The sequence below is a fragment of the Gossypium hirsutum genome, chromosome A07 (genome assembly GCF_007990345.1).
Source record: "Gossypium hirsutum isolate 1008001.06 chromosome A07, Gossypium_hirsutum_v2.1, whole genome shotgun sequence".
NCBI lineage: Eukaryota > Viridiplantae > Streptophyta > Magnoliopsida > Malvales > Malvaceae > Gossypium > Gossypium hirsutum.
This window is the reverse complement of record NC_053430.1, coordinates 73,693,406-73,719,644: the sequence shown is the minus strand read 5'-3', so window position 1 is coordinate 73,719,644 and position 26,239 is coordinate 73,693,406.

The window sequence follows — 26,239 nt, the reverse complement described above, 5'->3', positions numbered from 1 at the left end:
CAAGGGAGAGGAACCTTTCTTGCATTCGGCACTTTGATAGCTAGATTGAGGTATGTTCCTTGCTCGGTTTTTGATGATTTTTATGTTTTTGTGATCGTTGCTTCGAGTATTAGCTAGCCCGTTCTAAATTTGTTGAGGAATTTGTGAGTTTCCATAGATGAATGCTTAAGCTTTTGAATGTTTGATGAGGAATGAAAGCTTGGTGCTTGATTTACATGTTTTGTAAAGTGATTTTGAGTAAAAATACATATTAGGGATTAAATTGAGAAAAGTGTAAATTGAGGGTTAAATTTTGAAATAAATGAAAGTTTTGGGCTACTAGGGGTCCCTACAAAATTTGGCTAGGCTTGGTTGTAATTAAATTTTGTGTAACTTGTGTTTTTGTGAAATAGGGACTAAATTGAATAATTGTGGAACTTTAGGGGCTAAAGTGAAAAAATGTCCAAATATGTGTTTATGGACTAAATTGAATGAATTGGTGATTAAATGGATTAATTTTGAATACATATAGATCAAGAAAATAGGAACTCGGACATAGATCGAGGTAAGAACAAAGTACTCGACTAATCGACTAGTTCCATCGTTTTTACATCTGAGGTAAGTTCGTACGTGATAAACATTGCTAAAATTATATTTCGAATGTTTTATTTTTGCAGAAATTGTATATGTGAGACTACGGTTGAGAATGATGACAAATTGACTATGTTTCGCACTTTGTGTACGTTTTGAGATAGCTTCGGCAATATTTGACACTTAGTGTGCGACTTGGAATAGCTTCGGCTATATATGGCACTTAGTGTGCGAGGTTGAGATAGCTTTGGCTATGAAAGGCACTTACAGTGCGAGATTATAATAGCTTCGGCTAAGCTTTAGCACTTAGTGTGCGAGATATCTAGTATTCGACAATATCACGATATGGTATGAGATTGATATGAAATTGTACAGGTCTGTACATTTAAAGTATGAAATCCAAATAGAAGAAGTTATGAAATTGTTCATAAACTCTTCAATAAGTATAAGAAAGGTTTGTTGGTTACCATGAATTAGATATCAATTTGTACGAATTGATGATTTGTATATTTTTAATTGTTGAGTATAATAATTACGAACTTACTAACCTATGAAGCTTTGTAACACCCCAAACCCGACATGGACATTATGTCCCAATCTGGCGATGTCACATTGAAGTGTTTTTCGTAAAGCGAGATATTGTTGAAAAAAACCCACTCTCTATTTAAACTATTTGTGCAATCTTAAAGACGTTCGTTTAGGTTCAAAATGTGAGTTGTTTGCCAAGAAGTTTATTCATATTAAAATGTCCTTATTAGATTTTCTTAAAAACGTTATTCATTTCCAAAATATCATTTTATAGCGAAAGCTTTTTAAAATCGTTGTGTACTTGCATTTACTTTGTAAAAACATTGTCTCTTTTGAAAACTCGAGTTTTCCTATCACTAGTAGTTCAAAACTGAAGCAAATAAAAATCCCCAATTTTAAGTTAAAATCCATAGAGGCCTTATTACATAAACAAATACCCAAATTAAATTACTTATAATTTAAAAATTAAATAAGAAAGCAATAGCAGTTGTGTGGCCACCATTGAGTTCCTCGCAGCATCGATCCACCTAAGGCTGGGGATTACCTATACAGTTAAACAGATGGGTGAGTTTACGAAAACTCAGTTTGTAATCCCATATAAGCAAACAATCAGAGTAAACACAATTTGGGCCTAAGCCTTTTCAGTTTCAGGTAGGGCCTAGCCCATTTCAAAATCAGAAATAGTGTGGGTCTGAGCCCATTACAAAATCAATACAGTATGCAATCAGAAAATCTTACCCAATCCAGCATCTACACACCATCTCCGTACCAACCCTACACACCATGTAGGGATAAAATCAACTCACACATCCCTACACACCAAGTAGCACCGGTTGCGGCACTAAAACAGTATTGTAGCAAAGCTGCCAGTAATATGAACGGCTTAAAGCCGATGTAGGTCCATAGTCGTCTTGGCGACCCGTGCGACCATATCAATACAGTACACTTCCTCCAAAAAAGCAATCCCAACCCTATGCAACATGCCATGCATCGTATCATAATATCTTACATGAATGCAACATACATATAACGTGGCATGCTCAAATACATTCATACACATCATAGGCAAATCAGTCATTTTACCTTACAGGGGTATTACAGTCATTTTACCCTACAAGGGTATTACAGTTATTTTACCCTACAGGGGTATTTTGGTCATTTTACCCTATGGGGGTATTTTGGTCATTTTACCCTATGGCGGTATTTCGCTCATTTTACCCTATGAGGGTATTTCGATCATTTTACATTATGGGATTTTACCCTATGGGGGTATTTCGATCATTTTACCTTCAGGCCCAACATGGCCCAGAACGGCCTAAGCCCATGAGATCGCCTATGGTGGCCTCTTGTAATCCAGTACCCACGTTTATGCGTTTGGGGCTAACACACAAGTGATCACACCCCCATGTGGCATCAACGGTCTTAATTTTTGGCTTTTTTACGATTTACGGTTAAGACAGTAATTACACACCTGATATGATTTTCGATACGTAATGCTCTCAAGACACAACACACCTAGAACAAACGGCAATTCCATGCCTAAAATTAGTCACCCTTAAAATCCATATCAAATAAACAACTACAAATGAAATTCAGTCATATTGCTACCCCTACTGCTCCAAAAGAAATAGCCTACGATTCCACTGGTAAATCGAGTCTGTTGCAATATGATGCTATCATAACAATGTTCAAAACAACAAAAGATTAGGAGTATATTACACTTAGGAAAAGAAATCTCCCCCAAAATCAAATGGAGCACAAACCCCCTTACCAAAAGACTTACCTACCACTTTCAACCCATGGAGAACAGGAATAACCAACACTGACTTTCCCCTTTTTAGAGAGAAGTCGAAAGGCAAGAGAGGGGAAAGAAGAAGTATTCAGCAACAGTACAAAGGAAAAGGGTGACTGGTAAAAATAGGTTGAGAGAAGGAAAAGGAACTAGAACCAATCAATCAAAGTATAGAAAACTGAGATGCCGACTGTTAGAGATGAACCAGAGAAGAGAACAGCAGAAGAAGGAAAGTATTCGGCCAACACAACAACAGATTGAGGGAGGGGAGAAGGGTATTCGGCTAAACAAAAGGGAGAGCACGGTAGGTTGAAAAGTAGAGGAGAAAAAAATCGTAAAGCATAGAAAAAGATTCCCAAATGGTCCAAGCAATAATCATCTTCAAAAAAGAAGTGAAAAGAAACCAAAAGAAACTACAATAAACTATATGGAGAGAAAATATACTAAACCAAAGCCGAATTCTTCCAAAACCGAAACCACTAGGTGCGTGCAATCCTAATTCGGCACCAACACTTCCTCCACTTCAAATCCCCTTGATTTCCTCCTAAAATCTCTCCTCATATCTCTCTTCAACTCCCTCCTACAATCCCTCCATGACCAATTCAAACTCCACTCCTCTCAGTAGTGTTTCGGTCAAACACAACCTCCTCCCATGGTCGTCAGTAAAAATAATCTCCATTTGCATAAGCATGGATTCGAACCTCAAACCCCAAGCACACTCCACACACCACTTTCTACTAGACTAGTAGGATTTTTATGACAAAAAATAACCATATTTATTTAAGAAGCCTACTGACTAGAGACAGGCTTTTAATCAAGTAAAATCAAAAATTTGCAAAAGCCAAGGCTTGAACCCAAGACTTCTCAGAAACTTCCCAAAACACATAACCACTGAAGCAGACATGCATTTATGTGTCACTTTCTTACACGACTAAACATTTATGTGCAGTCTCCTAACTGCACCCACTCAAAACTTAAAACTTCTAGGCCCAAAATTTAGGGCATTACAATCTTACTGTGTTTTATTTGTCTGTGATTTATAGATTATCAAAGCTAGCTCGGACATCTGGGATCATTGGAAACCATCATCACAATATCAAATCAACTCGATGGTACTTTTGAAGCTTTGTATATATGGTTTATGGCATGTATAGGCTAGTGTTATTTTGGTATGTTTTGAGTCATGATATTAGCCATGAGATTTGGCTTGTAAATGTGGTATGTATAGCCATTTAAGTTGGCTTGAATTATGTGTTTTGTAAGTGTTATATGTGATGTATATAATGCTTTATGAGTTGGTTTGGTTTGAGATGATGATAGGTGTGTTTTGTGATATGAAATAGATGATATTATGATGAACTAGTGAATATGGAATATATGCAAGTTGTGATGATTTTGGCATAATGATTTGGTATATTTTGAATGTGGAATTGAGTAGTTAAAATGGTTGATGATAGATGGTATGTTATGTGTGTGAATTTGGCATGTTTTAGGCTACCTATAAGTGTATGGAAATGGTTCCAAATTGGTTGCTATGTGTACATGAGTGTAGGGTGGCAAATTGGCTTTTCAAATGGCCTATTTTGGTCCACAGGGGTAGAGACACGGGTGTGTGTCTCAGCCGTGTGCGACACACGGTCGTGTGTGGCACACGGGCTGGCACATGGGTGTGTGGTCGGCCGTGTGACCCAATTCAGTAACCTCCCTAATTTTCCCACGACCGTAGAACACAAGCGTGTCTCCGGCCATGTGATACAACTCAGTATGTATGCCCTGTTTTCACAAGGCTTGTGACACGAGCGTGTCTGATGGCCATGTAAGGCACACAGCGTTCACACGAGTGTGTGACCCTAAAATTAAAGAAAATTTTCTAAGTTTCACAAAGTTTTTATATGTGATTGGTTTAGTCCCGAACCACTCTTAAGCATGTTTTAAGGTCTCGTAGACCTATTTAAGGGACTTTTTGTATGTGAATGAATGATATGTGATAAAGAATGTTTGTTAAATGTTGTGTTTGATTAGTAGTACCTTTTAGCTCTAATCCGGAGACGGACACAGGTTAGGGTGGTTACATAAATGATTAATACATTATTTTAATTAAGATGCATTATTGTGGAACTAAATGATAGCTCAATGAGCACTATTATGGCACTAAATGTGAATATGATAAATGATTTTAATGCATAAATGTGTCTCCAATGTATGGTGATAGAGTCCACTTTTATGTTTCATGTTTCCAAGTTGCCAAATTATCATTAATTGATTAATACATGAAAATGTATGTGTAAATGCATGTGAATATATAAGTTAGGCTTGTAGGTCATTTAAAGATTAATACATTGTTTTGTCTGAATGAATTATCATTTAATTGTGATTTTATAATTGTGATATTATGATCTGTGATATATGCATGGACATGTGAATAAATAAGCTAAATAAGTTGATTAATTTTGCATGAATATGTCAATATGTTCTCATAGTAAGTTGCGTATGTACTTCTATTTTAGTCGTTTTCATTTAGCATGTATGAATGCATGTCTATTCGGTGGTTATTTCAATCATTCACTGAGCTTATTTAAGCTTACCCACTCTTTTTTTTTTTAAACCTTCGCAGACTGTCAGCATAGTGGTGTAAGCGGTGCAGAAAATTCCAGAGGATTGATCTAGGTAGTTCTTAGCTTTTGCGTAGGTGATTTATAGATATTATTTTGAATTATGTGAATAAGGAAATATGTAGAATTTGGGATGTTTACATGACTTTATTGCTCTTAGGATTTTTGGATATCGAGCTTGGCACATTGATTACTTGTTCAGACATATTTATGATGTTTTGAATTGCCATTATAGTTGTTTAGATGATTGTTTGATAAAGTAATGTATGAATATTGATTTGATACAAGTTTGAATGGAATAATTACCTTAATATGCTATGTTTTTGTTAACTGGAGTAGAGGTGTAACACCCTGGACCCGAGACCGTTGCCGGAGTCGGACACGAGGGGTTCACAGACTAAATTCGCTTACTATCGCAGTCCATTTTAAAATTTTCCAGGCAGTTGGCTAACTGCGACACTGTCACCTTAAAAATGATATCTTGAGTTTCACAACTCGAAAATCAGTTTTGTAATTTTTTTTCTGAAACTAGACTCATATGCCCATCTACATATTTTTTTCTAGAATTTTTGGTCAGGCCAATTAGTACAGTTTATTAGTCAAAGTCTCCCATGTTACAGGGATCGACTACACTGACCTTTGTGCATTACGACTTGGATATCTCCCTGCACAGAGCTTCAATACTAATGTCGTTTGTTTTTATAGAAACTAGACTCTGAGAGGAATCTATACATATATGGCATGACTCCTAATTATCTCTGGTTAATTTATAATGAATTTCCAAAGTCAGAACAGGGAATCCAGAAACCGTTCTGGCCCTGTCTCACGAGAACCTGAATATCTCTTAACATACTGTCCATATGATCGTTTTGTTACTTTCCTATGAAAATAGATTCATCAAGGTTCGTTTACATAATTTATTCATTATTTAATTCCAATCCTACTATTTTTAGTGATTTTCCAAATCTACATCACTGCTGCTGCCAGCATCTGCCTTTAAGGTAGACTTTACCTATTTCATAGTTTCCATGATTCAACTAGCCCTTTTAGCATAAATAGCACAAATTATGATAGTGATTAACCATTCCATACCAAATGATTATAACATTATGCTCAAACATATATAAGCCATTTTCGCATGGCTATATACATTAACCAAAATATTCTTCCGCCACTAGTCTATTTTATACATGCCATAAGATAATCCAAAACATAGCAGTACCAAACAGTGGATAGTGATAGTGTGACTAATTGCTGACGATCCCCGAGCCTGTAGCTTCGCAATGAGATCTATAAAACAGAGGAAACAGAGTAAATGGAGTAAGCATTACAATGCTTAGTAAGTTTTAAGCAGTGTCAACAGATAACAATCAAATTATAACATAGTTGTTCGTATTTTTATTTCACTCTTCCTTCGGGCATACCATCCCTTTTACCGAATATGCACGTCTCATCATATACAATAGGCAGATAAACTTTCACATAAAAGTGAGCTCATGTGACATAGATATATCGTATGATTTCACATCACCTCTCACACTGATCCGATGTCACATAATCATAGGAATAGTCTCATAGATTGCTCTCGTATGCATCACATAACTACCTTATGATTTAGTGCAAATCAAGCTCACATATAAACTTGGAGTACATACCTGTTGAACCTTTCGCATTGAATATATTTATAAGCAATTCTTATTACGAAGTCTTACCCGAACATAATCTCCACACGTAGTCATCGGGTCTTTAGAGCTCGGATATAGTACGAGCACGAAGCTTACGGACCTTAATCAGTGATAATATTCTCGCATAAAGCTTGCGGGGTTTTAACCCGGATATAGTGCTGACACAAATGCCCTTCGGGACTTATCACATTTATACACATTCACATCCATCACGTTGGCCACTCGGCCCTGTTACATATATACACTTTCACATTCATCACATCGGCCATTAGGCCTTATCACATATATACACTTTCACATTACCAACCCTTTTATTCATACACAAAGATCAACTTAGCCAAAGGCCGGTAGCTCATTTATCAACTGAGCGAATACTTATTTGTAAGGGCTCAACTAATTCAAAGCACACACGAAACATACCTCAATGTTGGGATGTTTCAAGCGTATTAACTGAAATTTTTACAGCAAGATCATTCATTCCCAAATCACATACCTTCGGAATTTAACCGGATATAGCTACTCGTTCAAATGCCTTCGGGACATAGCCCGGTTATAGTAACTCGCACAAATGCCTTCGGGCTTAGCCCGGAATTAGTATCTCGCACAAATGCCTTCGGATCTTAGTCCGGATATGGTCACTTAGCACAAAGCCTTCGGGACTTAGCCCAGACATCATTCAAATAACCATGCACATTTAACAATAAATCATGGCACATTCGTATTTCATTTTCGTTAGCAAAACTCAAACACCAGACACTCATCATTCTTGAAATTTCGGCTCAATAGCCACACACAAAGAGCATGATTTTGATTTGCTTAAAACATGATCTAATCAAATCATAATTTAAGCTCTATTACTCAAGAACTTACAATATCACGATTTAGAATTCAAGTATGGGTTTAATCAATAGCTTGTGAGCAACTAAAACAAGTTTATCAAGGTTCACAACATAATCTCAAATTCAGCACAAGCTGTTTTTCCTGAGCAATAGTCACTAAATTATTTATAACTGGAGCTACAAAACTCCAAATCACTTTCCGTTAATTTTTCCTGAATATAGGCTCGTATATCTTCCACCAATAAAATTTCCAGAATTTTAGGTTTTGCCAATCAATACCAGATTTTTCTTAAAGTTTCCCCTGTTTCACTGTTTGACTAATCTGACCACTCTTCACTACGAATCAAATTTCTCATTTTACAGAATTCAAAATGTGTTGTATTTGATTTCATTTGAAACTAGACTCATTAAGGAGTCTAAGCATATAAATTTTATCTTATAACCATTTTTTTACAATTTATAATGATTTTCTAAAAACAGAACAGGGGATTTCGGAGTCATTCTGACACCATCTCACACAACTTTAAATATCTCATTATCGGAAATTCCTTTGCTTACACGGTTTCTTTTATAAGAAACTAGACTCATTAAGCTTTAATTTAATGTATCATTCAGCCTCTAATTCAAGTCCATAAATTTATGGTGATTTTCTAAAGTCACGTTACTGCTGCTGTCCGAAGCAGACTATTTCAAATTACCCTTAAATTCCCAAGCTCAAACACTTAAGAACTTACCATTTGAGCTTAGAACATATCATGGCCACATCATATCTTATTAAATCAACTCATCATGTCCTATTATAATTGAATTTACTCAACGTTTAAACACTTAAAACTTACAAAGGAATCAAACTCAAATACTTAAGAACTTACCTTGAATTTGATCGACTTAGTACAAATCGGCTATTCAACTACTTTCTCTTTTCCCCTATCCGAAGTTGGTGTCCTTTGTTCTTGAGCTAGATATAAACAAATTCAAATCATTACTAATCCATAATTCATGCACCTTATTTCGGGTATATCAAAAATCATTCAACCAAGTATTCAAATATAGCTTAACACCAAATTCACATTCGGCACTCTATTAACGCAACATAACCATTTTCACCTTGTTAACACATAATCGGCAAGGTTAAATCCCATATACACAACTTAAGTCCATCCTTTAACAATCATAATTCACTATAAGGCCGAAAGCTACCTAAACATCACTCTCAAGTCTCTTTTTACCATTTAACAACCTTAAAGCTTACTTAATAGTCAATTTAAAATTAAAAAAAAAACAACATCCAAAATTTAACACAATGCCACATAGCCGAATACCACTTTTAGTAATGAAATTCATCTTTAACACAAAATTACTAAGCCTCACTTAATAATTAACTATTTAGAACTCTCAAACATCAAATACTTCAAATTTTATGCAATCCACACCATAGCCGAAATGCTTAATATAAGAAATTGAGTTAAATTTGAGCTAAATTTAAGCTCCCAATCATAAACTAAACTTATAACTTTACACACTCAATAATTTTAACATTATCAAGTCGATCCAACACTTATCCAGCAACTTTTAACTTTAAAAACAAATCCCTAGCTCAAAAACACATGAACCGAACTTAATACGCCACTTAGACCAAAATTAGCAAATGGGTTTTGGCTAGATAAAGAAGTGAAGCTCGTATTCATCAAAATTTAACAAAATTACAATGAAATTACCTTAGAAATTGGCCTCCAAAAGACCGAACATTCCCAAAACACTTTCCCCTTTTTCTTTCTTTAGTTTCGGCTAGAACCCAAAAACAATGAAGTCTCCCCTCCTTCCCTAGCTCACGGCACTTCAAGAAAAGAAAGAAGATGAAGACTTTCTCTTGCTTTCTTATTTTATTCCCCCTTTCTTTTTTTTTTTGATCTATTTTAATCATTTACTAATAAAAGCATCATTAAAAATTCAACTTAATGGAAGAACCATCCTTGCTTGGCCGGCCACTACTTGAGGTTTGGGTGATTTGACATGCAAACCCAAGTTTCCTCACTTTGTTATCATTTGATCCTTACATATTCCCCTATCATATTTTCTTAGGTTCTCAACTAAGTCAATCACATGAAATTCACCGTCATAAGTCTAAATTAAAACATCAAATTTTCACACATGCACTATGGTTTAAATTCATGAACAATTACATAAAAATCACATTAACATACCTTTGATTTATGAACTAACCATGGCCGAATGCCTTGGCTTCTTCTTCTCCTTTTTTTTTTCTTTCACTAGTTACGGCAATGGGGAAAAGAAAGATGGACATACCTTGTTTCTATCACTCTTTCCTTCTTTTAATTATTCTTTCTTCCATAATATAAAGCCATTAACTATTATCATGCTAAAATAAAATGCATATAATATCTATCAACTATCATTATGGCCGGCCACTAATTAAAAGTGGTCCATTTGACATGCAAGTCCCTCATGTCAATAACTCATGCATTATTGGCCACTTTAAATTTCACCTATCACATTTTCAAGTCTTATCACATGGGTCCTTTCTTATAAATTAACACCGCCTTGATAAAATCAAGGCATGAAATACTCGCACATACAAATTCCACATTCAATAAGCACAGAATATAACATCTGATTATTTTTGTGACTCGGTTTTGGGGTTCCAAAACCACTTTCGACTAGGGTCAAATTAGGGGTGTCACAAGAGGTATCGATATTCGGCTTTTAGAAACGATACCTCCTTGATATTTCGAATGTGCAGGAAGTTAGTAACTCAATTTAGTATCAATACCATTTCTGGAGTATCGGTACTTGGGGTAAAAATACTAATACTTTTGGTAGGGTATCGATAATTTTTTAGCTTTAATTTTGGCAGGAAAATAGAATATTGATTTAGTATTGATTTTCTAATCAATAGCGATACCATCTATGAGAGATACCGATACCATTGAATGCATATTGATACCTACATGATTTAATCTGAAATTTTTTTAAGTGGTCTCATAGAGTGCCTCAACTTTGTTTTAAGCCTATTTGATGTATGTCTAGCATAATTTTGTGTTGTCTAAAGTATTATTGACTCGGAATATTTATAAACGTTTAAATTTGATGATGTTCACCTGCTAATGAGATGTTTTGCAATGCGTATTGCCAAAACCATTTTTTTTTAAAAAAAGGGGTCGACTTTTATTTTAAGAAAACAAAAAAACGAAGGGAATCACCACAAATCCTTTTTTATGAGGTGTGATTGGGTCACCTTGTGATTTACTTGTTTTAATAAAATCTTTTGATTTACTAAAACAATGATTTTGGTCTACGACATTTGAGAAAAACGGGTTCGGGAGTCGTTTACCTACGATGAAGGGTTAGCACCCTCGTAACACCCAAAATTGGTACCTGATTGATTAATTAATGTCTTAATGTTGAAAGTTGAAAATCTATAAAGAATTTTAAAATACAATCCTCCTTTTTATTAATGTTAATTTTACAAAAATGCTTGGATAAATCGAAGCGAATGCTAAAGACTTTCTTGTCTCGAAGTAATAAAATGTCACATCCAGTACGTTAGGACACGACATTTTAAACCCTCGAGAATAAGCTTGTCTTTTGATTTTCAAAACTCATGCATTTTAATTTTAAAAGGGTATTCGGTCATTTGGGTCAAACGAGTAAAATCAAAACCCAGTACGTTAGGGCACGATCTCTCAAATTTCTAAACACGAAATATTGCCTTTATTAAAAACTCTTTTTTTTATGAATTTAGGTGGAAATTAGTGAAATGCTAAAAATAATACATATATGTAGTTTATTTAATTATGTTTAAAAAAAAAGAAATCGTTTAAAACTTTTAAAAGGGGTCATACGCGGCTAATAACATTAGTACAACACACATTTGAAGTGACAATAATATCGCATAAAAAAATAACACATAGCATTGGCATTAACGAACCATAATGTTGTCAAGCATAAACAACAACAAGAATAATGATGCAAACAATAATATGGGGAACAATAATGAGAATAACAAATAACAATAAGATAAATAAATAACCAACAAACTAATTATCAATAAAGACAATAAGTAAATAAACAAATAAAAAGGGTCTAAATAAAAATTTTAAAACGGCAAATAAATAAAAGAAATAAAAATATTAAATAAAACACATAAAATGATAATAACAATAATAATAATAATCTAAAATTTGAAGTATATATATAAAGATATAAAAAATAAATAAATAAATAGTAAAATGACAATAATAGGAGACGATGAAAATAAATAAAGATTTATTTAAAAAAGGAAAATAAACACAAAAAAAATAATACTAAATTAATCATAATAATAATAATAATAGTAACAATAATAATAACAGTAATAGAATTAATTAATAATAATATTAAAATTAATTAATTTAATGATAAAATAGCTAAAATAGCCAAAAAAAAGGACTAATTTAAACTTAAAACAGAAATTTTGGGACGAATTTGAAAAAAATAAAAGTAAAGGACCAGGTTGAATGTGCAAATAACAAAGAGGGACCAAAACAGGAAATAATCCCCCCTCTAAAACATGCAGCTTCAAGGTGGGCTTAATCAAAAACTAAAATAAATTACAGGGCCAAAATTAAAAATTAAAAAAGACTTGATTGCAAGCGGATAAAAGGCAGAAGGACTCAACTAGCAAATAGCTCATTAATTAAAAACACACGGATCCTCTGGATGGGTGGGGTCAGTGCGCGAGTAAGGCTCAAAACGACGCCGTTTTGGGTTACTAGAATCAGCCCTAAAACGACGTTGTTTTATAGGGCCTATTTAAGCTGAATTTTTTTTAAAAAATTCATTCTACTCCCTTCTTCTTAAAAAAAAAAAAAGAAAACCCTCTCTCTCACTCTCTCAAGGTAGGCCTACCCCCAGCGAAAGAGTCGTTGTCGACCACCGTGGAGGCCGGTCGCCGACGACGGCACCGCTGTCCACGGCGGCCGAAAAACTAAAAAAGCTATTTTTCGAGCTTCTGCACCCTAAAAGATATCGTTTTTCATCAAAAACGACAAACCTCTGCCACCTACGGCGACTGAATGCGAGAGGTCAGGTAATTTCTCCCCTTTTTTTCTTTGTATCTTGTTTATTATTCTTTTCGTAAATGAAAAATAAAACAGAAATGAAGTTAAAATAAAATATAAAATATAAAAGGATGGAAGAAAAAACAACACCTTTAGAAATTTGTTTTTTGATTCTCTGATCTATGTGTTTGTAAAAAAAATACATTGATTCTTGTGGCTTTTTATAGCCGAAAGAAGAAAAGAAAATAAATAAAAAGTTTTTTATTTTTGCTATTGTTTTTCTTCTCTATCTGTTGTCCTTGTTTGTCTTCTCTGTTGGTACAAGGCGAGGACGTGGAGGTACGCGGTGGGGGTAGCTGGAGGTCGTACATAGGGGTAGCGGCCGCGGCTAGGCTAGGGTTTTTTGTTAGTTTGCTGAAAAGTTTAGGTTGTGGGCTTAGGGTTTGTTTTTTTTTTAATTTGGGTTGGTATTTGTAAATTGGGCTTCTTTTTTTTGTATTTTGCGCTTTGTAAAAAAAACTGGACTGTTTAATTTAAATTTTATTTATTGTGTTTTTTTTTTTTGGGCCAGGGCTAAATTGGCCCATTACAGCTGCCTCTCTTTGCTCATTGACGTGTAACGAGAATGGAGCAAAGACTATAAAATGGCCCATTTTGCCTAGACCTGCTGAGTCTCGATGCTTCTTTTCTTTCTTTTCAAGTAACCTCGGTCCAATCCACTGTATCTTCAGAGGTATAGGAATTGGTGCTTCGATCCGCTCCAATATAATTTCTGTAAGAGTATGCCCAAAGATCAATCATGAGATGGTTGTAATAACATACTTGATTTACCATGTTTATTAATATAAGGCATTTCCATTATTATTTCAGTTTCTTTTCTATGCATTTAAATAAACTGTTTTATACTAATGTCCTGAGAATAATATGATTGTTCTTAAAAGATCCTTAGTCAAGTATTATTGTTGACTAGGACAATGTAACACCCCGAACCCGAGACCGACACCGGAGTCGAACACGAGGTGTTAACAGACTTTAAACCCCTTATAAAAATATTTCCCAGACGCTGCCCAATCTGCATACTAGTCGCTTTAAAAATCATATCTTGAGTTTCACAACTCGAAAATCAGTTTCGTGATTTTTCCCTGAAACTAGACTCATATGCCCATCTACATATTTTTTTCTAGAATTTTTGGTCAGGCCAATTAGTACAGTTTATTAGTCAAAGTCTCCCATGTTACAGGGATCGACTACACTGACCTTTGCGCATTACGACTTGGATATCTCCCTGCACAGAGCTTCAATACTGATGCCGTTTGTTTCTATGGAAACTAGACTCAGAGAGGAATCTATACATATATGGTATGACTCCTAATTATCTCTGGTTAATTTATAATGAATTTCCAAAGTCTGAACAGGGAATCCAGAAACTGTTCTGGCCCTGTCTCACGAGAACCTGAATATCGCTTAACATACTGTCCATATGATCATTTCGTTACTTTCCTATGAAAATAGATTCATCAGGGTTCGTTTACATAATTTATTCACTATTTAATTCCATTCCTACTATTTTTAGTGATTTCCCAAATCTACATCACTGCTGCTGTCAGCATCTGCCTTTAAGGTAGACTTTACCTATTTCATAGTTTCCATAATTCAACTAGCCCTTTTAACATGAGTAGCACAAATGATGATGGTGATTAACCATTCCCATGGCCAATCCTTGTCAAGCATATTCACACTAAATGATTATAACATTATACTCAAACATATATAAGCCATTTTCGCATGGCTAACCAAAATTATACAAGTCCAAAGGGTCCATGACCCCCAACAAACGGGTAGTCCTATACATGCCATATCCAGAGTTCAACTAAAAGAGTACCAAAAGAGCTTTGATAGTGTGGATGACTTTGACTTCGATGATCCCGAATCTGATAGCTAACGAACAATATCTATAAAATAGAGAGCCAAAGCAACGGGGTAAGCATTTTAAAGCTTAGTAAGTTTCAAGTAATGAAATCGGCTTTGACTAAAGTATTGCATTCACATTGCTAAATAAATCACTTTATTAATTCACATTCTCATAAGCATACTTACTTCACACTTCATCAACATATACACACACAAGGTATCAACCTATCTAAAAGCCGAAAATTCGTTAGTCGATTGAACGAATATTATTTAAAGCGAATCGACTTTTTTTTTCGAAGCACATGCAAACATACCTTATCGTTTGGGTTTATCGAGCGTATTAATTGAATTTATTGCAGCACAAAACGCTCACATTCAAACCCAAGTTTCTTCGGAATTTAGCCGGATATAACCACAAGCTCAATTGCCTTCGGGTCTTAACCCGGGTATAGCAACTCGCACGAATGCCTTCGGGTCTTAGCCCGGATATATCAACTTGCACAATTGCCTTCGGGTCTTAGCCCGGATATATCAATTCGCACAAACGCCGTCGGGTCTTAGCCCGGATATATCAGTTCGCACAAATGCCTTCGGGTCTTATCCCGGATATATCAATTCGCACAAATGCCTTCGGGTCTTATCCCGGATATATCAAATCGCACAAATGCCTTCGGGTCTTAGCCCGGATATATCAATTCGCACAAATGCCTTCAGGTCTTAGCCCGGATATATCAATTCGCACAAATGCCTTCAGGTCTTAGCCCGGATATATCAATTCGCACAAATGCCTTCGGGTCTTATCCTGGATATATCAATTCGCACAAATGCCTTCGGGTCTTAGCCCGGATATATGATATATCGCACAAATGCCTTCTGGTCTTATCCCGGATATATCAATTCGCACAAATGCCTTCGGGTCTTAGCCCGGATATATCAATTCGCACAAATGCCTTCAGGTCTTAGCCCGGATATATCAATTCGCACAAATGCCTTCGGGTCTTAGCCCGGATATATCAATTCGCACAAATGCCTTCGGGTCTTAGCCCGGATATCATTCAAATGCTCATGCACACATATATCAACAATCATGACACATCCATATTTCACTTTCGTTACTAAGGCTCAAACACAAAGCATTTATTAAACCTTTCCAATTTCGGCTCAATAGCCACACACAAAGAGCATGATTTCAATTGGCTTTATAACATAGTCTCTATGCACATTCGACTATCCATCATAGTATGACTAATCATTTCAATATAATTCAAGTAGGGTCATTACTCGAAGACTTACCTCAGATGTTGTCGAACGACTTCAATGGCTATTCAATTACTTTTTCCTTCCCTTTATCGGATCTAGTTCCCCTTTGCTCTTGAGCTTAAGTTCAACAAAATTTAAAATAGTCATTAATCGACTATTCAAGTATTACTTTCAGAATAATATATATATTGATCCGACTTTCACACACATAGATTATAGTAAGCTTTATAATAATCAATAAATAATTCATTGGCAAATTTTCATTAATGTTTACAACAAAATCACATATTCACTACGAGCTGTTTTCCTGAGCAGCAGTTACTAAATTATTTATAACTGGAGCTACTAAACTCCAAATCACTTTCCGTTAATTTTCCCTGAATATAGACTCGTATATCTTCCATCCATAAAATTTTCAGAATTTTAGGCTTGGCCAATCAATACCAGATTTTTCTTAAAGTTTCCCCTGTTTCACTGTTTGACTATTCTGACCACTCTTCACTACGAATCAAATTTCTCATTTTACAGAATTCAAAATGTGTTGTATTTGATCTCATTTGAAACTAGACTCATTAAGGAGTCTAAGCATATAAATTTTATCTTATAATAATTTTTGTACAATTTATAATGATTTTCTAAAAACAGAACAGGGAATCTAGTAGTCATTTTGACTCAGCCCCACAATACTTCAAATATCTCAAGATCGGTAACTCTTTTGTTTTTATAGTTTCTTTTGTAAGAAAATAGACTCTTCAAGCTTTAATGACATAATTCACTCAGCTTCTAATTCAACTCCTACAAATTATGGCGATTTTCCAAAATCACCTTACTGCTGCTGTCCCCAAACAGATTATTACCAAATCAAATACTAACATTAGCATTTCACCTTAATAGCTAGCTTACCAAGCCTTAATTTAACATATAATTCACACATATCACATTCAGCTATATATACATTTATCATATTTCCATTTCAGCATATATAACTAACATTTATTCCGAAATTTTAATATCTAATTGCTTATAAACTTTCTTCGGATGTCGTCGACTAATTGATCGGCTACTCAACTACTTTCGATTTTCCCCGATCTAAATCCAATTTCTTGGTTTCTTGATCTTAACATATTCAAATAAATCTCATTTTAACATATTTTCATTCAATTTAGTCTAATAACGCATAAATGGGTAAATTACATTTTTACCCCTAATATTTCGCACTTTCACAATTTAGTCTTTATTCCACAAAACACAAAATACACAAAATTTGGTCACACTCCTTAAGGGCCGAATCTTCCTAGTACCCATATAAGTCCATACATTTCATTTATTTCACCTTTGAGTCCTTCAAAAATTTATTTTTGTAATTTAGCCCTAACTACTCAAAATCACCAAAAACTTCAACACAAAACATATTAATCTTTAACATATCTTTCATTTTTCATCAACAACTATCAAAAAGCTCAAGCACTCATCAATGGCAAAACACAAAATCATCATCAATTCACAAAATTGAACCATGGGTTTTAAAGAACACAAAGCAATGATATCAAAAATGTGAAAATTATCAAAAACCAAACAAAAGACTAACCTTAATCTAACTCCCAATGGCCGAACCTTAGCCAAGCTTTTCTCTTTTTCTTCTTTCTCCAGTTTCGACAATGGAGAAGATGATATGATAGTGGCTTCCTTTCTCTTTTTTTTTTATTCTTTCTTTAATTCATTATGTCTCCAATAACCCAATTTCCTATTATAATATCTAATTCAACAAATAAATTGCCCATCATCAATCCATCTTGGCCGGCCACTATAAGGGAATTGGGCAAATTTGACATGCAAGTCCACCTTTGTGTTGACATGCACTAATAAGCCCTTTAAAATTAGCCTATCATATTTCACCATGTCTCATGTTGATCCCTATTTAATAATTCCTCATACAATTGGCAAAATTAGGGAATGAAATTTCCACATATGCATGTACACACATAATAAGCATAGAATATAACAATTAATTATTTTCATAACTCGGTTTTGTGGTCCCGAAACCACTTCCCGACTAGGGTCAATTTAGGGCTGTCACAGACAACAATAATGCATTAAGACTAACATATAGTTGATTGATGATAAAGAGTTCTCATTGATATGGAGTGTCAAAATCAATGCATGAATATGTGTGTTAGAGAACAACATATTGGACTGACCCGCTATGAGTATGTTTCTTGGATTATTATGTAATTGTCACAACATTACTTATAGTGATTAATATGTATATGATCCTCAGACTTGAGATCATCATTATCCTAACATTGTGAGTTGTATATTTTGATACTGTCAAATGTACACCATAATTGGTTGTCCTATAAAAGGCTTATGTTGGATATACCACAATCTATGTAGAGGGATATGGTTGATCAATATAGAATAAGTCCCTTCACATAATGGGAGTAATATCTTCGGCCACTTGATTGAGTGAGACTAGAAATGCACGGCCATGCTCAAATAAGTTTATATGAGATGTCATACTTATTTGTATATCATAGTCTACTCAAGATATCAAGAAACATGAGATGGACTATGCAAGTGTGACTATTCCATGACTTGTGTTCATTCCAGAGATAAAGGACGTAAGGATTAATGCATGAAAGGTAAATCACAAAAGGTTATATCGAATCATGACTTCTTGTAACTTAGGTAGCAATGATGCATTGCTAGATGCCACTCATTGTATGTAACATTAGAATCGTTCTAGTATTACTACTAACGTTACAAGAGCCTATAGGGTCACACCATATGGTTGAGATGATCGAAATAAAACATAGTTGTATTGTGTTTGGTTGTCACATGAATTAAATTAATTATAGAATTAATTTAATTGGGCAATAAAATCTCGAACATATTATATGCACAAGGATGTTGTACACATAATGAGAACATAATTCTATTAATATATGAATTTGGTTCGTATATAAATTTAAATAAATATAGTTTACCAAAATCTTTGTTATAATTAATGTAATTATAATTTTTTGTTAAAACATTATTATTTTTATTTATTTTAAAATTTTGTGAATTAAGATTCGTTATAAATATACCAATTAAAAAGGGGAGTTATATAAATAAAACCCGGAAACCTAGCTTGAGTGGTCTAACAGCCGTCAAGCAAAGAAATCTCTAAAACAGTTTTGGGGACTTCTTCCGTTCATTGTCAATTGGGTGGATTACATAGAGGTCGGCATTTGAAAAAGTTGTGACTTGGTTCGACAGTGGTTCTGAATTCTCGTTGTCGAGGCGTCGCTGTCTACTCAGATTGAAGTTTCGATAATTTCGAAACCATTATCATAATTTTTTCCCGATTCGTTCCTCGCACATGGATCCATGGTTTGGATTGCCAGAATTTTATTTTTTCGCTGCACCTTGGGGGCACTGGCATTCCAGCAATTTCAGGGAAAAGAGATTTGTAGCTTCAATCTACTCTGCTAAAACTTCAAGGAGATAAGAATTGGCAATTTCAACCTACTCCACTGTAACTTCAGGGAGATATGGTTTGTGTATTTTTATCCTGCTATATTGCAACTTCAGAGAGATAAGGATTGTGGCTTCAATCTACTCCAATGTAATTTCAGGGAGAAGAGATTTGTAGCTTCGATCTACTCCGCTGGAACTTCAAGGAGATAAGGTTGGTGGCTTTAATCCGCTCCAATATAATTTTAGGGAGAAGAGATTTATAGCTTTGATCTACTCCACTGGAACTTCAAGGAGATAAGATTGGTGGCTTCAATCTGCCCCAATGTAATTTTAGGGATAATAGATTTTTAGCTTCGATCTACTTCGCTAGAACTTCAAGGAGATAAGGCTGGTGGCTTCAATCTACTCCACTGCAACTTCAGGAAGATAAGATTCGCCATAGTTTATAGCTTTAATATGTTCCACTACAACGTCAAGGAAGTAAGATTCGCTGTCTTCAGTCTGCTCCACTGTAACTTCAGGGAGATAAGGTTGGTGGCTTCAATCTGCTCCACTGCAACTTCAGGAAGATAAGATCCGCCATAATTCGTAGCTTCAATCTGTTCCACTGCAACTCCAAGGAAATAAGATTCACTTTCTTCGATCTGCTCCACTACAACTTCAAGAAGATAAGATCTATAACTTCAATATGCTCCACTACTACTTCAGGGAGATGAGATTTATGACTTCAATCTGCTCCACTGCTACTTCAGAGAGATGAGATTTGTGGATTCACCGATGATGCTACACCGTCCTTTGAGGGACAAGACCAATAGAATCGATTTCATGGGCCTATATTTATGCCAAATGATTAGGATGTCATGATCAGAATGAGTCAAATGCTCCTAACTAGATGTGTGAATGATATTTGCATGAAATGCAAAATGTCATGAGAATGATCCCTTTTTAATATTTGGGTTGTCATTTCCCGCTGTTCATCAAGGTTCTGTCATTGATGTGTTTTCCTACCTTCTTTGCTCAGCTGGTATGTAACGCCCCCACGCCCGAAACCGTCGCTGGAGTCTAGCTTGAGGAGTTACCGAATATAATTTATCAAATTAAGAACTTCAAATCTTTTGTTTCTACATTCACAGCTTTCTAGCTACTAGCGTCACAGTTACAAGAAAAATCATATCTTGAGTTACGAAACTCGAAATCAAGATCCTTAAATTTTCCCTAAATCTATACTCATATATCTATTTAATGATTGTTTTCTAGAATTTTTGGTTGGGCCAATTAGTACAGTTTATTAGTTAAAGTCTGCCCTGTTTCAGGGTTCGACTGCTCTGACATATGTGTATTACGAATCAGATATCTCTCTATACAGAATTTAAATGACTACAAGGTTTGTTTTTATTAAAACTAGACTCAATAAGGAATCTTTACATATAAATAATGACTTCTAATTAGTTTTGTACAATTTATTATGAATTTTTAAAGTCAGAACAGAGGATCCAGAAATCACTCTGGCCCTATTTCACAAGGTTTCAAATATATCATAAAGTATAATTTATATGTCTGTTTTTTTTTATCCATATGAAAATAGACTCATTAAGCTTCAATTTCATAACTTTCTCATCATTTAATTCCATTTATACTATTTTTAGTGATTTTTCAAATTCATGTCATTGCTGCAGCAATATTCTGTTTTAAGGCAAATTTCATCTTTTCATGAGTTGTTATGAACTAGATAACCTATTAAACTTCCATGATATCAAAGATGATCTAAATTTAACCATCACCATGACTTATCAATATCAAACATTTTCTCAACCAATCATGGCCATATCATAAAACTATTTACACAAAATAAATATATTGCTATACATGCCATACTTAAGTTTTACAAGCCATTTACCCAGATGAAAGTCCTTTGGATAGTGTGATCGAACCTTCGACCCGTCCCGATTCCCAAGCTGACTTGTTCAAAACTACAGTAAATAAAGAGGAGGGAGTAAGCATAAATGCTTAATAAGTTCACATGCAAATAGCAAGTAACATAACCATATAAGAAAACATAAAACATCATTTGCATAATCATCACCAAGACATTCATATCACATTTTCATTTATCATCTTACCATATTGTTGTTATATCGATTTTTCAACCCGAGGGTTAAGTACATACCTGTTCAAAGTGCCCATTTCACAACACTTACCAATACGTCCCTTTCATCTTGAGTATTCCTCCATTTCAGTAGAACTTTACCCGTTGAACACATCGGAATATAATTCGGATACATGGAAAGTTTGCACATAAGTGCCACATATGTAGCCAATCTACCATGTAACCCGCCCATAAGCGAACTCGGACTCAACTCAACAAGCTCAGGCGTTCGCATCCATAGGTGAACTCGGACTCAACTCAACGAGTTCGGATGCCTAGTTACATTTCACGAACTCGGACTCAACTCAACGAGTTCGGACATTCGCATCCATAAGTGAACTCGGACTCAACTCAACGAGTTCGGATGCCCAAATATCCCAGTGACATGTCACTTGTATCCTAATCCATTCCTAAGGTTCAACGGGACATTTTTCCCAATCATATGTCTCAACCATCTTCTATGGAATGTCGATACCGATACTCGGTAGTATTTCACATTTTCCAAGTATATCACATAATTTGACATATTATCAAACAATTGTCACAAGTATGATATTTCATAATAATTACCATATCATTTAAATAACATTAAAACATTTAAAACAATAACTATGTTACCAACATTTACATATGAACTTACCTCGTATGCGAAAATGGCTACTTTTACCATTTCGTCCACAACTTGGTATTTTCCCCATTTTAGCCCGAATTTCAGTTTTTCTTGCTCTGTCATTTAAAATATAGTCTAATTAGGACTCACATTATTCAAATTGACCCAAAATCATATTTTGGAAAAATTACAATTTTGCCCCTAAACTTTTGCATATTTACACTTTTGCCCCAAAGCTCCTAAATTAAACTTCAACCTATTTTCTTATGTTTTATGACATGCTGATCATTTTTCCCTTCTATGGCAACATCAAATTCTCACTCTAGCATGTACTTATGACTATTAGGTATTTTTACCGATTAAGCCCTTTTGCTCGTTTTCACTTAAAACCGAGTAGCACAAGTTGTCTAACATAATTTAAAACGTCATATTCTATCATAAAACACCAAAATACACAAATTTCACCTATGGGTATTTTTCCAAATATAAACCCTAGGTTAAATTATTGCTAGCATAAGCTAAATTGAGCTACCAGGACTCCAAAAACGTAAAAATCATTAAAAACGAGGCTAGAACGGACTTACAATCGAGCTTGGAAGCTTGAAAAACCCTAGCCATGGTTTCTCCTTGCTATATTCGGCCATGGGGTTGAATATGAGCAAAATTGGCTTTTAATTTTGTATTTTAATTCATTTTACCCCTAAATGACCAAAATGCCCTTACTACTAAACTTTCCAAAAATTTCATCCATGTCCAATTTTTGTCCATAGACTTAGAAATTGGTAAAATTTCTATCTAAGACCTCCTAATTAATATTTCAAAACAATTTCATACTAGAAACTTCTAGAATGCAAGTTTTGCAAATTATTCGATTTAGTCCCTAATTTCAATTTAAGCACTTTATGCATAAAATTTCTCCACGAAATTTTCACACAATCATGCAATCATATCATAGACCTTAAAATAATCATAAAATAATTATTTCTATCTCGGATTTTGTGGTCACAAAACCACTATTCTGATTAGGCCCAAAATCAGGATATTACATGGTATCTTTGACAGAAAATATGAAAAAAAATCACCATTTGTTCAGTTGGTTTGCTTCACTGCAACTTTATGAAGATAAATTTTGTGGTTTCTTCCATCTATCCCACTGCAACTCAGGGGTATAGGATTTGTACCATCTTCAATCAATCCCATTGCAGCTCAGGGGTATAAGATTTGTATCTTCCCACTGCAATTCAGGGGTATAGAATCCGTATCTTCTTCAATCCATCCCACTGCAACTCAGGGGTATAGGGTTTGTAGCTTCTTCAATCAATTTGATATGTTACACTATTCTCTGGGTATCATAACCAGATGTGTATGCATGATATTTGCATGAATGCAGAATATCATTTTTTTTAGAATGATCCCCCTTTAATGCTTGGGTTGATATTGTTTGTTGTTAATCGAGGTTTTATCACTGACGTATTATGTTGCCTTCTTGCTCAGTTGGTATCTTTGACAGGAAATCCGAAGAAATAATCACAATTTGGGCTCTTCTTTCTCAAACATTTCCATCCCTTAGGTTTGGTGAGTTTTAAATAATAGTCTTGTTTCAGGTTCTTGCACTATTTAGAAGCTTCCAGAGTAGTATGCAAAACTTCTTTTGTGAAAGTATTATTAGCCCATTAATCTTTGTTTCAATATAAAATGCTTGAAAAAGATCATAACAATGGACAAGAAGGAAGTCAATTGAGAGCATAGCTCAAAACAAATAAGTTAATCAAAGATAGCAAATGCAATAAGAAGGAAATTTATTGAGAGCATATTTTGAAACAAATAAAGTAATCAAAGATAGCAAATTGAATTTGGGTAAGATGAAGACTAGGTGCCCTAGATATCACAGCCTGAGCTTCTCTGCACGAGCTTCTTAAGGATCATTTTGAGCTCGATATGTGTTTAGGAGATCTAGAGTACTTTGTCATGCCCCAAGATGTAGCATACCTTCTCCTTGTTAATTCAGGCATAGTAAGAATACTGCATGCCTTACTCTTTTATCAAAATTTGAATTGCCATTTCCAAGTTTTCAATTCAAAACCCCTTTGGTCGCAAGGCGCCCTTTGCGGATTTTCGCCTTGGCCTCTCCTTTTTCTTTTCTTTTTTCTTTTCTCTTCCTTTTTTTTGGGGGGGGAAACTTTTTGACTAAATCTGAATTTATGGGATTAGGCATGTTATTGCCATCCATCTTAGTTCAAATCAACGCTTTTCCAAAAAATACCTTCTTTACCACATAAGGTCCTTCCTAATTCGGCATCCACTTTCCTCTGAAGTCCTTTTGTATATAAAGGATCCTTTTCAAAACTAAGTCCTTCTCATGGAATTCTCTGGGGCAAGCCTTCTTGTCATAAACTCGCATCATTTGTTTTTGATACATTTGACCATGATGGATACTTTCAAACTATTTTCTTCAATCAGGTTCGCCTGATCATATTAAAACTGGACCCATTCTGCTTCATCCAATTCTTGACTCAATCGAAGCTTGAAGAGAAGGAATCTCGACTTCAATGGGCAAAACTGCTTCTATTCAATAAACTAATGAGAAAGATATTACCCCGGCAAAGGTCTTGGCCGACATTCAATAAGCATAGAGGGCAAGTGGTGACTTCTTATGCCAATATTTACAAGTCTCGGTCATTTTCCCACAATCTTTTTGTGTTTTTTTATTTTTATTTTTTTGTTTTTATATTTTTTTGTTTTTTCTTTTTTGGCTGCCTCTGCTGCATCATTCATTTTGGGGTGATATGACGTCTGATCTTAAACAGACTGCAAACTTTTGATATCATGCTATTATGCATTATTAGATATAATCCTTTATCGCATTCCTTGTTGGCACATGATCTCCCTTTTTTTTGGAATTTGATGACTGTCGATTTTGTAACATTGGCATATGAAGCGACTTTTACCCATTTAGTGAAGTGATCGACGACCACAAAGATAATGGTGTCTGCCATAAGCTTTTGGCAAAATCGGCCCAATAACATCCATGCCCCACATAAAGAAAGTCTATGAAGAAATGAAGGAGGCACATGAGTCTTGTCTCCATAAATTTGGCATTTACAGCATAACTGATGCAATCCCTTTCCATGGTGGACCAGCAGTACCCTAACCTCATGATTTGCCTAGCCATTGTAAAACCATGAGCATGTGCTCTTCAAACACCCTTATGGACCTCTTCTAAGATTTTCTTAGCCTTAACAACATGCACACGTCTTAATAGCCCAGGCATATCTTGATACGATCATGCGAAAACATCTTTGAATTCCTGAAATAACTCAATGACGTCTTGCTTTGGCTCTGTGGTGATATAGGTTCCGATCTTCACCGCTTTCTCTTCTCCTAGGCTCGCAATGTCCATTGATCCTTTGTAAAGTAAGATGTGTTTCTCATCTTGTTCTACCACCCTTAACAAATCAGGAGAGGCTACAGTCTCTATCATCTTCAAAGTCCTGAGATCCCTCGAGACACATATCTTGCTCAAAAGCTGATTCTGGTTCAATAGTAGTGTCGCTCATGTCGTTGATATCTGGAGACCTGTCTTAGGTACAAAGGAATATTCCAAAGAATAAATGAATCTAAGAATAATCATTTGTATGGTATAATCATGAATGAAAAATAAAAGAATATTTGAAAGAAAGTCTAAAGAACAAAAGAATCTAAGAATAATTGTTTATATAGAATTAAAGAATATTTGCTCAAAATGATAACAAAGATACATTTTA